This window comes from Equus caballus, chromosome 4 (genome assembly GCF_041296265.1).
Source record: "Equus caballus isolate H_3958 breed thoroughbred chromosome 4, TB-T2T, whole genome shotgun sequence".
Taxonomy (NCBI): domain Eukaryota; kingdom Metazoa; phylum Chordata; class Mammalia; order Perissodactyla; family Equidae; genus Equus; species Equus caballus.
In genome coordinates, this window is record NC_091687.1 from 62,605,307 (window position 1) to 62,620,453 (window position 15,147).

General features: G+C 38.2%; 1 long non-coding RNA gene across 2 annotated transcripts in view; it reads left to right on the forward strand.

Annotated features, from left to right (window-relative positions):
* The first annotated feature begins 7,722 nt into the window (after positions 1–7,722).
* Positions 7,723–15,147, forward strand: part of LOC111773204 (uncharacterized) — a 29,378-nt gene continuing 21,953 nt past the window's right edge. Inside the window, exons 1-2 of one of the 2 annotated variants that reach the window (XR_002807493.2) lie at positions 7,723–7,970; positions 10,771–10,881. This is a non-coding gene — a long non-coding RNA (uncharacterized lncRNA). Of the gene's footprint in view, positions 7,971–8,789; positions 10,586–10,770; positions 10,882–15,147 lie in introns of those variants that run through there. The other variant, XR_011438340.1, reaches the window with a different exon arrangement.

Here is a 15,147-nt window from a genome sequence, read left to right on the forward strand (position 1 = left end):
TACAGATTGTCAGGCCACACCCCAAGAGTTTCTGTTCCAGGAGGTCTGGAATAATTTGCATCTCAAGCAGGTTTTCAGGTGATGCTGATGCTCCTGGTCCAGAGGACCACACTTTGAGAACCACTGACCTACGGGATGAAAGATAGAGTGTGTTTTGCACAAAGAGAAAACAGCAGCTGCCCAAACTCAGTTGTCTTCCGCCCTACTCTGGCTTAGTTCATTTATTCTCAATATGCTCTCCCATTCATTGAAGTGTCCTGGGTCACTCATTCATGGAAAAAACCCTATTTTTTTTACTGTATAGGCTGGAGCTCCTTGTGGGAGAGGGGTAGGGTTTGTAGTTTGTCAGCTATGAGAAGCTCAAGATTTGTCCCCATGGCTGTTTATAGTGTATAAGAGAAGAATCAAATTCCCAGGGGTACTGCTCTCTTTGCACTGCAGTCAACACCGGGAAGCAGGAGGAAGTCCCAAACAGAAGCCCTGTAGGGCTGTGTACAGTGGCTCTGGAGAACTTTTAACTAATGGGCACTTGTAAATCTAACAGGATTTCCTACCGGTGTGAATGCCTTGGGTAAAATGCTCATTAAACTGTCAGCTAGCAGAGAGGTGTTGCTCCTGGGAAGAGGGTCACAGCATCCTGGGGTGGAAAGAAGCCTCCCCAGGCCACCAGGGTCCTTTCCTCCCCCAATCACTCACCACCCACCCCAGACTCAAACCGTTTTCCCAAAGCCCTTCAGAAGCTTTTACAACTCTCCTCCAACTCCATCAGGAAATTATTCATTTTCTTCAGTCCAAAATATAGATTCCTTTTAAATCTGCTGTTTTGTCTTGGAGAAGATCTCTTCTGTGAAAATTGAGAATGGCTAGCCACTGTCCATGGTAGAACAGTTCTTCATATACTTAAAGTCCCTTATAACATCACTCCTGAGTCTTTTTTTCTTTTTCTTTCAACATTAGAAAAATTAATATTTATTATTACTCAAATAATACTTGCACACAGTAAAAAAAAAATTCATATAGCGCAAAATGATATTCACTGAAAAGTGAGTTTCCCTCCCACCCCTGGCCCGGGGCTGATTCCTTAGAGTTAACCTCCAACAACACTTTCGTATGTATCTACCAGAAGTTTTGTGAACATGTATTTGTGTACATGTGACATTTTGATTTATAAGAAATACATATACTTGCTCATTCAGATGACCAAATATATTTCTTATATATTTGATCTTCGTCCACAGTTCCTGGCTCACAGCTCCCAAGACCCTTGGAATTTCCTAAGTGTTGAGAGTGATAAAGGTGTCTTTTGCTGTGTTAATGAGGTGACTTTTGGAAAGCACCTAAGGATCTGAGCTGGACACCAGGAGACCCAATCCTGTGATTAGAGCATTGGAACTTTCAGTCCCCCACCGCCTCTGGAGGTGGGGAGGGGCTGGAGGTTGAATCAATTTCAACGGCCAATGACTTAGTCAGTCACGGCTGTGTAATGAAGCATCCATGTAATGAAACCCAAAAGGACAGCCTATCAGACCTTTTTTCGGAAAGCTTCCACGTTGGAGAACAAGAAGGCTTCCACATGCCCCCGTGCCCAGCCCCAAGATCAACGAGGACAGACACCTTTGTTCGGGACCTCGCCCTATGTATCTCTTCATCTGACTGTTGATTCATATCTGTAAAAGATAATCTGGCAAGTAAACAGGTTTTCTTGAGTTCTGTGAGCTGTTCTAGCAAATTAATTGAACCTGATTTATAGCCAGTCGGAAGTGCAGGAAACAACCTGGACTTGGGATTGGCATCCTGAGTTGGAGGGGTTCGTTGGAACTTCCAGTTTTGTAGCCCATCAGTCAGAATCACAAGTAACAACCTGGGCTTGTGACTGGCCTCTGAAGTGGAGGGTGGTCTTGTGGGACTGAGCCCTTTACTTGTGGAATCTGATTGAGTTGAATTCTCAGACACCCTGCTGGCATCCAAGAACTCCTTGTTGGTGTGGGGAAGACTCTCCACACAGGCATTGGAACTGGGTCTAGAAACCCTTTGCAGTATACACACACACAATGGTTTTGTTTTGTTTTTTTTTGTAAGCGTATACTAGTAGATTATTTAATCAGTTCTCTATTTATGGTGTTTTGACTATTTCCAGTTTTGTACTTCCAGATAATGTTGTAGACACACTTTTGATTGTGTTGACAAATTTAAGACTTCCTAAAGCAGAGTTGCTGGGTCAAAAGTTTTCTGTATTTTTAATTTTGCCAGCTTACATTCTGTAGAGGTTGCACCAATTTTCACTCACTTCAATAATGTTCAAAAGTGCTGATGTTTTGCTATATGCTGTAGTGTGCTGACAAACTTTAAAATTTTGGCCTGACAGGCAAAAATAATGCTATTTCAGACCTATAATTAATATCTCTCTTATTCTGGGTATCATGTTCACCTTTTCAGATGTATAAGAACCATCCCTATTTCTTTTTCTTTAAAGTTTGTATATTTCTTTTTACCTATTTTTCTATTGGTTGTTGAACTTTTCCTATAGTTTTGTAGGCTATTTTTTTATGTCAGGAATTAAACTTTGTCTGTCATACATGTTGTAAATTCTGTTGTACAAACTTTAAGTATTTCTCCCCAATTTGTCATTTCTCTTTGATTTAGTTTGTTTTACTTTAGTTTAAGATGTTTTATGCCACTCAGCAATTTTTTTATTTTTATGTAGTTAAATGTTTTTTTATCATGTTTTTAGTTAGTGACTTCTGGGTTTTATGGCCTGTTTAAAAAAGAAAGGGCTTCCCCAATCCAAGATATTTTTTAAAATTCTTCCTTGTTTTCTTCTAATAATTTTACAGTTTATGGTTTTGTCGTTTCTTTTTAATATTTATTTCCATGTAAGGAGAGAGGTACTGATCCAACTTTATTCTGCTGCTTGATAGCTCCCCACTTGTTCCAATACTATTTACTGAATAGTCCATTTTTTCTTTACCAATATGTGATGTCACTGTGATAATAACCTAAATTCCCGTTTGAACTTATTTGTGCAATCTATATTCATTCTGTAGATTGGTATCTTCATTTACCAGAACCTCACTATAATGAATAGTGCAACTTTATAATGCATTTTAATATCTGGTAGGACTGGTATCCTTCATTACTCTTCTTTTTCAGAATTTTCTAGATATTCTTGCGTATTTACTTTCCCATAGAAACTTGAAAATTAGTCTGTCTGGAATTGAAAATTATCCTGTTGATATTTATATTGAGATTGCATTAAGTTTATAGATTAATTTCAGGAGAATTGGCCTTTTTATGATTATTAAATCTTCCTATCCAATAAAAGCATTAGCATTTCCATTTATTCAAGTTTTCTGTTGTGTCCTTTAGTAGCATTTTGAAGTTTCCTTCATTTATAACTTGAACATTTCTTGTTCAGTTCATTCCCAGATACTTTTTGGTTCTTTATTGTAAATGGATATTATTTTCCATTTTGTTTTTTAACTTGTGTATATTTTTGAATCTTATTTTCATATCCATTAATTTTTTAAATTCTTTTAGTCTATAATAATTTTTCAATTAAGTATCTTTTTGTATAATGTGCAAATAATAATTTACCTACTCTTTCCCTATATTTTTGCTTTTTTTCTCCTGTTCTATTGCAATGGGTAGTACACATAAAACATTATCAAATATCAGAGGGACTAGTAGAAACTCTGGTCTTCTGATTTGAATAGGAAGGTCACTCAATATGATTCAGGCTTTGGTTAATGATCTTGTTATTTTATTGAGTTAAGATATTAGAGAAGCATCCATCTATAATATTTTGTTAAAAGTTACATAAAAATAAAAAATGGGTGTAAGATAACTCCATGACTTTTTGGCATCTATGGAAGTGATTATGATTTCCTCTTTTGATCTGTTAATATGGCGAATTATAGCAATAGCTTTTTCCAGTATTGAATAACAAATAGCTAATATTTATTCAGTGTTTACTGTGTGCCAGGCACTGTTCTAAGCACTTTGCACGTATTAATTCATTAAATCCTCTCAACATACTATTAACTCCATTTTACAAATGAGAAAACTAAGGCATAGAGAAGTTAAATAATTATGTGTCCAGGGTCCTATATATATCAGGCATGTAACAGAGCTGGGAACTGAACACAGACAGTTTGGCTCCTGAATCTATGCTCTTGACATCTATGCTCATCAATCACTTTTGAATTTAGGTCAGGAGGTAGCATTCCCTTAATGTTCTGCTGGACCCTGTCTGCTAAAATTTTATTGTGGTTTATTTATTTATTTTGAGGAAGAGTAGCCCTGAGCTAACATCTGCCGCCAATCCTCCTCTTTTTTGCTGAGGAAGACTGGCCCTGAGTTAACATCTGTGCCTATCTTCCTCTACTTTATATGTGGGACGCCTGCCAGAGCATGGCTTGACAAGCGGTGTATAGGTCCACACCCGGGATCCAAACTGGCAAACCCAGGGCTGCCAAAGCAGAACGTACGAACTTAACTGCTGCGCCACCAGGCTGGCCCCTATTGAATTTTTTTTTAGCTTGATATTAATAGATTAGTTTAGACTATAGTTTTTGTTTTTGTATGTGTGTATTATCTTTGTCAGGTTTGGGAATTAATATCTCACTAGCTTCAAAAACTAATTTGGAGGTTTTCCTTCTTTTCCTGTCGCCTGGACCAGCGTAAGCAGACCTGGAATTATTTTTTCTATAAAAGTTTGCTAGAAGACCTTCACACCTGTGAAAGCGTCTGATTCTGGAGCTTGGGGAGGGGTGGATTTTTGACCATTTATTCTATTTTTCTGTGATAATTAGTCACTTAGATTTTCCACAACTTCTATGGTTGGTTTTAGTCTTTTATATTTTTCTAGAAAACCAACCATTACATCCAGATTTTCAGCTCTATTTCAGTAGAGCTAGGAAAGGAGTATCAAGGAATTCTTTTAATTTTATGTATAATGTATTAGTTCCTCATTTACTGTTTTCATTTTGTATTGTTTGTTGATTTTTTCTTAATTACATTAAGCAGTAGAATTATTGTTTTCTTCTCATAAAACTAGCTCTTGAATTTATTTATTGACTCTCCATTTTATTATAACTCTTCCCTCTTTATCTGTGGTTACTTCTAATTTTGTATATTTTTTCCACCTTTTTAATGGACTAAGTTGGCTAATGATTTGTTTTTCTATTTTATTGTTTGCTTTATTTTTATTTCTCCGAGAACTATCTCTTGGGTCTATTTATTAGTTCCACCATTTTAAAAATTATTTCTGCCTGCCTTATTTAGGTATGTTTTATTATTTTTTTTAATTTGCCTCATTGACTGATCACATTGTTTATTTTCATTCTTTCCTGTTAGCAATGCTAGTAAGTAGAATATGCCATGAGAGGAAGCATCTCAGAGGTTCTGATACGTAGTTCTCACATTGCCAATCTTTTCTAGATACCATATTTTTTATTTCCTCTTTGGACCAAGAGTTAAGAGAGAGCTTCTGATTTTCTAGGTGGTTAAGACATTTTTGTCTTTGACTAAAAAAATAATTTCCAATTTAATTTCACTGAGATTAGAGATTGTGATATGTAATATTTCTACTTTTTGAAGTATATTGAGATTTTACTTTGTGGTTCAACTTTTATAAATGTGGTTATTTTTATCAATATTTCAAGAATAATTGAATAGTAGACATAGTCTCTACATTCAGAGTTTTAGAGGTATAGACATATAGATACAGATATAGAGAGTGTTACAAAACAAAATTTAACTGAGTAAAATTTAATGATTTTATTGGCTTTATTCAATGCCTCATGGATTGGGCAGCATCCCATCTAGTAAACAGAAAGGAGTGCCGAGAAGCTGTATAAAATGGAAGACTTTTATAGGCAGAATGCAGGTGGGGAAAGGAAATGTTCTAGCAAAGAGTGGATTGTTTCAGGCAAGGTCACCTTCCTATGGGAAAGGCAGGGGTCTATCAGGCAGATTACCTCATGAGTGCTGACCTGGTAATTCTAGGTTGCCTCGTTTAAGGTCACATACCTGGGAGAGACTGAAACCACAATTTGGTTAGGTATTAAGTCTTGGTTTGCTGGTGGGGCTTAGCACAAGTGACTCCATTTTGGGCCTGCTGTCTTTTCTTTTTTAACAATAGATATAGATATACACATGCCAGAGTGTGCATGTGCACACACACACACATGGGCTCCACCATAGTAACTATGGGATTCAGATTTTCAATAGCCTTACTTACTTTTTTGTCTACTTGATCTGGCATGGGCTGAGAAAAGTGATTTTTTTTCCCACTGCAATTGCCATTTTGTCTATTTCTGTTTGTATTTACTGCAGTTTTTCTCTTAAGCATTTTGAGGGATTGCCATTTGCTGCCTGAAAATTCACTAAATTGTAAGTTTATCATTGCAAAGCATCTATCTTTGTTTTGTATAGTGTTGTCTGGAATTTAACTTTGGCTAATATTACCATGATCCTGTTTTTTGCTTGCACTTAATTTCCTCATCTTTGGTTATCCTTTTACATTCAACCTTTCGAAGTAATTTTATTAGAGATGTATTTCTTGATTGTATGATATACATGTATTTTATTCACTCAAGAAATATGTTATATATATTATATAATTTTTAATCAATTTGGGTCTTTTTCTTTTAAATAGAATAGTTTTCTCATTTGCATTTACTGAGAAACTCTTTTTTGATCTTAATTCTATCATCTTATTTTGTAATTTATTTTACACTTCTTTTTTATCCTTTGCTATATGGCATAGATTTTCTTGCTTTATGCCCTATGCCGAATGAATATATTTATCTTCTAGTAATTTTAAAGGTTGACATTCTCATTTCTGTTATTCTGATGATAGTCCAATAGTTTTTAAGAATATATAGAAAACTTTTCTTGATTTCCCAACTTCAAACAATGTATTTTGACACCCTGCTGTGAACAATGAGGAAGTCATCAAGATTTCCTCTTGCTCTCCATCCCTACCTGCTCTTGAGTGCTAGCTCCTCTCCCTATCATACTCCATCACTACCATTAATTTAGTTCTTCTTGACACTTATCACAGTGTGTAGTTATCCTATGTATTTATTTGTTTACTTGTTTGTTCTTTAACTCTCCCAGTGGACTATAAAATACTTGAGGCCAAGGGCTTTGTATGCTTTTGTGTGACCTGGAAGAGGTGACACAATTATAGCATAAGAGCAAGCATTATAAAGGACCACCCAACTCTCACTTTACAAGTGAAGGAACCGAGCCCCAGGTGGTGGAGACACTCACTCTACATCATAGAGCTAGTGAGTGACAAGAACTGGGCTAGAGCATAGATTGGCTCACCCAAGCTTGTTCCAAAATGCCAGACTCCCTCAAAACGCATCACACAAAATTTACATCCTAATACCAAAGGAAGCGTTCATACTCACATGAACCAATGTGGAAATTTTTTTTTGTTATTTATTATCACTTAGTGCCTTCCAAATGACATGATATTTGAAAATAGCTCCATTATAATGTACAATTTAAAAAGATTGTCATTTCATATGTTCAGAATACCTTCATAACTATTTACAGGTATATTCTGAATCTCTTGACATTTCTTGATTGAGGAAGCTGGAGAGGGAGAATCCTCCCATTGTAAGTTGGGAACCAAGATTCTAATAAGTGACACATTCAAAGACACTTAGAATGGCAAGAATTGATTCCAGAAAAGAATTTCTGTTTCCTGGCAACCAGCTCACTACTCCCTGAAGGGCACTTTCAAGAAAGTTCAATCAATGGAAGGGTCAAATGTTTTCTTTTTCAAACGTCCATTTTGCATGTAATGGCTGCTCCATGCAGAGTTTACGGGTGTTCTCTTGTTCATGAGATCTAGCGTCCTTCTGCACAAATGCATGTGCTATGGGTAAGAAATTACTTCAACTGAGTTTATTGGCATTTCTTAGAGCATATGAGTTCAAAGAAAATTATTACAGGTAAGAGCTCTGTCCGTTAAAATACCACTGTATAGATTACGTAGTGATATATACGGTCAGAGAGACATCCAAGAAAAGCTCAGTACAGATCTTGCCAATTCTTAAGACTAGCCTTTACAACGGGTCGGTAAATCTTTTTCCTGACCCCAAAGCTACCTGCTTGGCCCTCGTTATTTTCTTCAATTCGACTGAAATCTCGCTAGTGGAAACAAATGGGGTATAGAAAGGGTGCTTTAGGGGCCGGCCCGCGGCCAAGTCGTTAAGTTCGCGCCCTCCGCTTTGGTGGCCCAGGGTTTCGCTGGTTCGGATCCTGGGTGTGCACCTAGCACCACTCATCAGGCCATGCTGAGGTGGCATCCCACATGCCACAACTAGAAGGATCCACAACTAAAATATACAACTATATACTGGGGGCTTTGGGGAGAAGAAGGAAAAATAAAAAATAAAGTGAAATAAAATCTTTAAAAATAAGTAGATAAAGGGTGCTTTAGTCAGACAGGCCTTGATTTGAACCTGAGCTTCTGCATGGCCCTCAGAAAGGCACTTAACTTTGCCAAGCTTTGATTTGTTTAGACATGGACAGATCAGAATCATACTAGTTTAGATACTTTGGTAGGATTCTATGTAGGAATCTGCCGCTTGGCATGTACTTCACTTGACCGCAGCACCTTACTGGTTGTCAAAGATTGGCATGGGGACCAAATAGAAAACAGAGTACTAACTAATGCTATATCATCATTTGTGCTCAATTAGAAACTTATGTCAATTTCTCTGTCAGCTCTCAAAACTCTATATTAAATATATGTAATAACTCCTTAGGTCTTGGAAAAATGGACTTCCACTTAACAGAAGGAAATATGGAGTCTTCAAGAAGTTAAGTCACAAACCTCAAGCTACATAAGTCACTGGTCAGCTCTGTGGATGAGCAGCTCTCCTGAGGGGCACTGTGTACCCTGGGGGCTCCCTCTGTGAGTGTGGAGGCAGTGCCACGGATCCCTGGAGTCTTGGTGCTCTGGAAAGCTCTCTGTTTCTGACCAACGTGACGCATTTTCTTTAATTCCCAGTTGTCACACTGCAGACATTCATTCTCCTATCTATAGCCATTGTTACTGGGCGTGCTAGAAATAATAAGCTGGAGGGAATAGGGCAGCCTTTCAGAAGACAGACCCATGAGAAATAACCCCAAATAGAAGCAGTGAGTTGCCATTTCTCGCTCACTCAGCTGATGTTCTGGAGCACTTCTCGTGTGCTAGACTCCATGAGTGCTGGACGGGAGGGACACCATAGGCGAATCTGACCCAACCTGTCTAGCATAGAACTGCAAATAAGTAGAAAAGACTGTGTTATGTTAACCTTGGCCAAGTTAACTTGGACCTTAGTTTCCTAATGTAAAAGGAGGCTTGGGCCAGGTGGTTCCCTAAGATGTGTTTTAATTCTCTGATTCATATTTATATGAAACTTTACCCTAAGTTCCTTAAAGAAATCCTAAAGGACAGAGGGATATAAAAAGAAACATAAACATTTTAAATGATTTTAGAACATCTTAATTTCCTCTCCATAATGTCTTAGAATGAACTAATAATGATGGCTTCATCCAGGGAGCCAATTTTAGCTCAACATTTAGGAGTCATTGTGGACAATTCCCAAGGGCCTCAACTGTCCCTTCCTTTGTTTTCCTTTTTGCCCCTTCTGGTTTGCTTCTGCTCAAGTTTTCCATGTCAATTTTTTGCCATCTCTCCCTGCCTGCTGGTTCCTCCATATGGTTTACTGCCCGTGTTAATTCACTTTTATTTGACCCCTAGAATCATCCATCAAATTCTCATGTGGCTATTGGCATATCATTGTTTTAGTAGGGGGCTCAGAGCTTTCCATTGATTTCTGGCCAAAATTCCTGTAACTCTTGCTGCTCTTTCTTCCTCCATCCTCATCTGTCTTTAGCTGTTAAAAAGTGATATTAGCATTTAGGGGACTTCCCCCATCCACTCTCATATTTCCTTCCCCCAAATCTCAGTTTTCAAAAATGAACAAAGTAATAATGCAGGAGACACTATTATGCTAAGAAAACCAGGATTTTACTTATTAAAGAAGTGGAGATTCAAATCATAATAGATTTGAATTTTCTTTGGAAAACTTATTACGTTCTATTAAGTTGTATGTGAGTTAGGCTCACAAGCTATGGTTTGTATTGTTATAATTACCAGATGGAATAAAGATTATAAAACACACTGAAGAAGGAAGTGCAGCTTGAGAATATTTTAAAAGTGTTAATTCAAGGCATTTCAATTTTTTTATTAGCCCCTTTGTAATTACAAAGTACAAGTTAAATGAAAGTACAAGCTAAATGAAACTAAAGAATAGGATAAAAGAAGGAAGATATTTTAAAGGACTCAATTTAATGTAATTGTCAGACATTCCCAGTTTTGCCCAAAGGCACCTCCATCCATCTGTCCATCTATCCATTCAATAACTGGGCACTGAAGGGGTAGGCGTATGGTACATACAACAAACGAATTGGATGTCGTCTCTTCTATGCATCTTTCATTCTAATGGGTGGAGACCAAAAAACGAGAACAAAAAAACAAGTAAACAAATAAAAGAACATAATAATTTCAAAATGTGGTAAGTTCTATGAGAAATGGTGGAGGGGAGCAGATGTTAGAGAATGCCCTGGGGAACACTTTAGGGTCCTAACGTCTGAGGAGGTGGCATTGGAGAGGAAGCCTGACGATGAGAAAGAACTAATCATACAGATAGGCAAACAAAGAGTGTTCTGAGGTGGAAATATTAATGTTCTTTACAGGGAAAATGAACTCCCACCCCAGAAACGCATTTTCTGAAAGGGCTTTAAGATGGTGAGAGAAACGGCCAGTCAGGAGACAGTTGTGTACACCGAACTCTAGCTGAGGAAACAGTAAGTCCTTACAGTGATGTTTCTAAAGACAGAGATGATTCGGGCCTGACTGCCACTTAACCTGTCCTCATTTTCTCTATTCAGCCACAGTGACCTCCTTGCCCCTCTTTGAACATTCTAGGCATGCTCCCACCTCAAGGCCAGCTCTTCCTCTGTCTAGAATGCTCTTCCCCCAAAGAGTCACTCTCTTGCTCTCTCACTTCCTTTGGGTCTTTGGTCAAATATCACCTTTTCACTGAGGCCTTCTCTGCCCATCATATTTAGATGTGAATGCCCTGCTCCTACTATGGCTGTATTTGTTTATTTTCCATGAAACATCATCAGCTTATGTGATATATATTAATTATTTTGTTTACCATCCAGCCCTCCCTCCACTAGAATGTAAACTCCATGAGGGTAGGAAATTTCATCAGCTTTGTTTAGCACATAACCCCAGGTCCTAGAATCACACCTAGCATATATTAGGTGCTCTCTCTATTTGTTAAGTAATGAAAGAATAAATGAATGGTCACATTTGCAGAACTAAAGCTCTACCATTATAAAAGGAAATTATTGTACTTTAGGCTAAACATGGTAAATGGAATCTACGTGTTTATCTCTATTGCCTCCAGAAATGCCTCTAAAAGAATTTAAAAGGCATAAACACACAAGGACTAGGAGAACAAGAAGAGACCGCAGCAGAAAAGAGATTTCAACAAAATTTTGACGGCTGATAGTCTTAACTATTTTGCCAGGCTGGGAAGAGCTGAAACTTAAGCCTGCAGGGAAGAAACCAATTAGAAACAAGCTGTTTGTGCCATGGGTCCTTAGAAAGGCTCAGGATTTGGAGGCATCTTGTTCCTCCCATGCACCTTTCTCAGGAAGCTGCTAGAGGATGTACTCCACCCAAACACGGGAGAAATCAAGAAGAAAAACCTAGGACTGAGGAAACAGGGATCTAACAGAAGAGATAAGTAAAGGAAATTTCCAGGATGAGAGTGAAGGGAAGTCCCAGCCTGACCAATGGTTAGCAGGCCTAGCGAGCAACTGGGCCAAATTGTAGGAGGAGGACAAAAGACTCCAAGGTTGATGTCTTGAAAAAGGAAGAAGAAACTGATAACCTGGTGTATTTGAACATACAGAAAGGAGACTTTATAGTTCTATCAGAGGATTTAGAGTTTGTTTAGTTATAGAATCATGGAAAACTAAGCAAATGAGAAAAGCAATGATTAACTTCAGGGAAAACAAAAAGCTATACAAAAAAGGAAATGGAATTATACTCTACTACTATGGCTCAACTGTGAATAATATTTACTGGTTCATCACTATACAACATTGAGAGATTGGAGGAGAGCAAGTGTTTGACGTGTGTGGAAAAGTGGTAATATAAGAAGAAAGAAACCCAATATCTTCCATAGTTGAGAGTCAGTAGATACTATCTAAAACTGAAAAGTCAAAAAATAAGAGTAGTGACATTTAGAAATATGTAGATAAAAACAAGAAGAAATGGCTAAAAATTGAAAGTGGTGACCTCTGGAAAGCAGGATTAAGAGTAGGGAGGACTAAACAGGAACTGTAGTTTTTCCTTAGAAGCCAAATAAACCTTGACTTTCTAAGCTATGTGCACAGGTTATATTTAGATATAAATAAAAACTAAATAAGAAGAATTTATGCTTTCTTATTAATCTTGAGGGAAAGATCTTGAAGAAAGACCTGTTCATCTTAGGATACTCATACATAGAAGATATTTGTTAAATAATGAGTGAATGAATGAATGAGAGCTGTCATGAGCTTCTTTAGAGCTCAGAACACATCGCTGGCAGCAGGTGGAATGATGAGAGGTCCTGCGTCGGGAAACGACTTAAGGAAGCCCAGAGAAGATGAGCAATTGCGTACCTCTCCACAATGAAACCCTGGGGTTTCTGCTCAGTTTAACCTATTACACAGTGTAAGGCTGGCAAAAATTGCTCATTTCCATAGAGCTGACTCCGCAGATTTGAAAAGTCCTGAATGGGAAATAAATACGCTGCTCTTAATAAATGTCTAGTTAAGGTATAGTTAATATAGTTAAATGTGAAAGTGTATAAATGATATATTTTAATAGCATTCAGAGCACATTTCAGCATCGAGATAAATGCAAACTTAGAAAAAATTCTAACATCCTCTAAACACATTGCCTTATCAGAGCAAATGATAAATTACTAAAGAAAAATGTTATTCTGCAATGTTTTGAAGATTAAGTAGAGTATGAGTGAAATTAACATTGTGTGTAAGTGAAGCTGTGACTATATCATGTCAGGGTGGCAATAAAATTGCAGAGGGGAGAGAATTAGAGTTTTATGCCACAGAAATGGAAGTAGTTTTCATTTTAATTGTTTTTCTTTAAATGGATTGTTTCTGTAATATACTGTATTCTTTCCAGTTCACAGATGTTCAGGAGGGATAAAAGAGTTATAAAATATTCTAATGTGGGCCTTTAAAATAGCTTTTTTGGAACAGAAAAAGAGCAGCTTAAAGAATTCAGAATTTTTAAAGTACAATAAAGCATTCACATTGCAAATTTAGTGATTCGCCTTTTGTGATATAGAAAAACAAATGGCCTTTTAACATTTATGCCACGGCTGGCCTTTTAGTCAAATAAATCAGCTTCATTTATGATAGTCTTTTTTTAACATCAGGTATCTCTACAATTCACTTTCTTTCTTCCTCATCTCATTTCCTGCCAGCAGTTCTTTATTCCTGGCATTAGAAAAGTTCCCCTTTTCTCTGTCTTATTAAACGTGATTCTGGGCTGCACCTGAGCTAACCCGGATGGATTTTTTGTGCCAACGTACAAGGCTCCCAGCTGTCTCTCTGCCACTCTCAGAGTCCGCTCCCCAACCACTGGTCCTGCAGCCCCTACTGGAGGCTTCTAGAAGCTCAGCTATGTCAACACAACCAGTGGTGCTATGTTCCTCACAAATTCTACACTTGGTATTTCTCTTCTCCTCCTTCCCTTCTTCATATTTCTTTTTAGAAAGCCATTATTTTTCCACGATTCTTTCTAAAGTTGCTTGTATCCCTTCTGCTGTGTACAAAGGCTCTGATTTATCTCGATGTCCTGATTTTTCTCTTACCATCATAGTTGCTTTTTCCTTCCTGAGCACATGTTTGGAACCTAATCTATATGTCCTGAGAGATGGGAATCACTACCCCATGGGGGTTAGGGTTCTGTTGGACTCTAATAGCAACGACAAATATTTACTGAATGCCTACTATGTAGCAGCTACTGTGCCAGGTTTATAATGTTGAACGAGAGAGAATGCGCTCTGCCCTTATGAAGCCAAGAGGCTCCTACTGAGGGTGACTTAGCAAAAAGCCATTGGCTTCGATTCCGAAAAAGTTCTTCCTTTAGTTCTCTTGCCTGGCTGCACATTAAAATCATATAGGGAGCTTTTTAAAAATCCCGGAGCCCAGGACAAACCATCAGAATCTCTAGGAATAGGACCCAGGCATCAGTAGTTTTTAAGGCTCCCTAGAGAACTGGTGTGACCCAAACTGAGAACCATTGCTCTAGAGAAGCGCTTCTCAAATTTTAATGTGCGTGGGGTCTTGTCAAATGCAGATTCTGATTCATAGGTCTAGAGTGGAGCCCGAGATTCTGCACTTCTAACAAGCTCCCAGGTGGTAGTGATGCTGCCAGCCCAGGGACCACACAGTGGCAGTGACATTAGATTTAAACCATGTGCACTGATGCATCTGGGGGAACATGATTTGACAGTGGGATCTTGGTTTCTCCAGGTCTCCTCATCCTGGAGTACAAACGGACTTACGTAACAACAATAACTCAAATTCAAATTTGCTCTTGTTTAAACCAGTTCTCACAGGTGTATAGCACCCCTGCTGCCACCCATGGAAAAAGACCCCCTAAATAAGTCGCATAGTCCTGTGCTAGTTCTTGGCACTGGGTGGGGTGGGGGGGGGGTGTCTTAGGGATAGTTGCACATGGGCTCACAAACATTTTCCCCGTTCTCTTGATTAACTCTCTTTGTCTTTACTAATACCCCACCCTATGCCCCCAACCACAGCACCCACAGTGATTCTAATGTGGGGTCCAGCCAGCAGACAATTCTAGGTAAAAGACACTACTCTGTCTTCAGGATCACTTGTCCCAAACTGCTCTCTACAGCTCCAGGTGTCAGAGTTTGTCTTCCCTCAGAGTGACTTCTCTTTCAGGAGGGTCCCCATTGCCCACTACAAAAAGGCATCAAGGGTGCCCACCCGCTAGGGCAACTTCCCTGTCTGAAT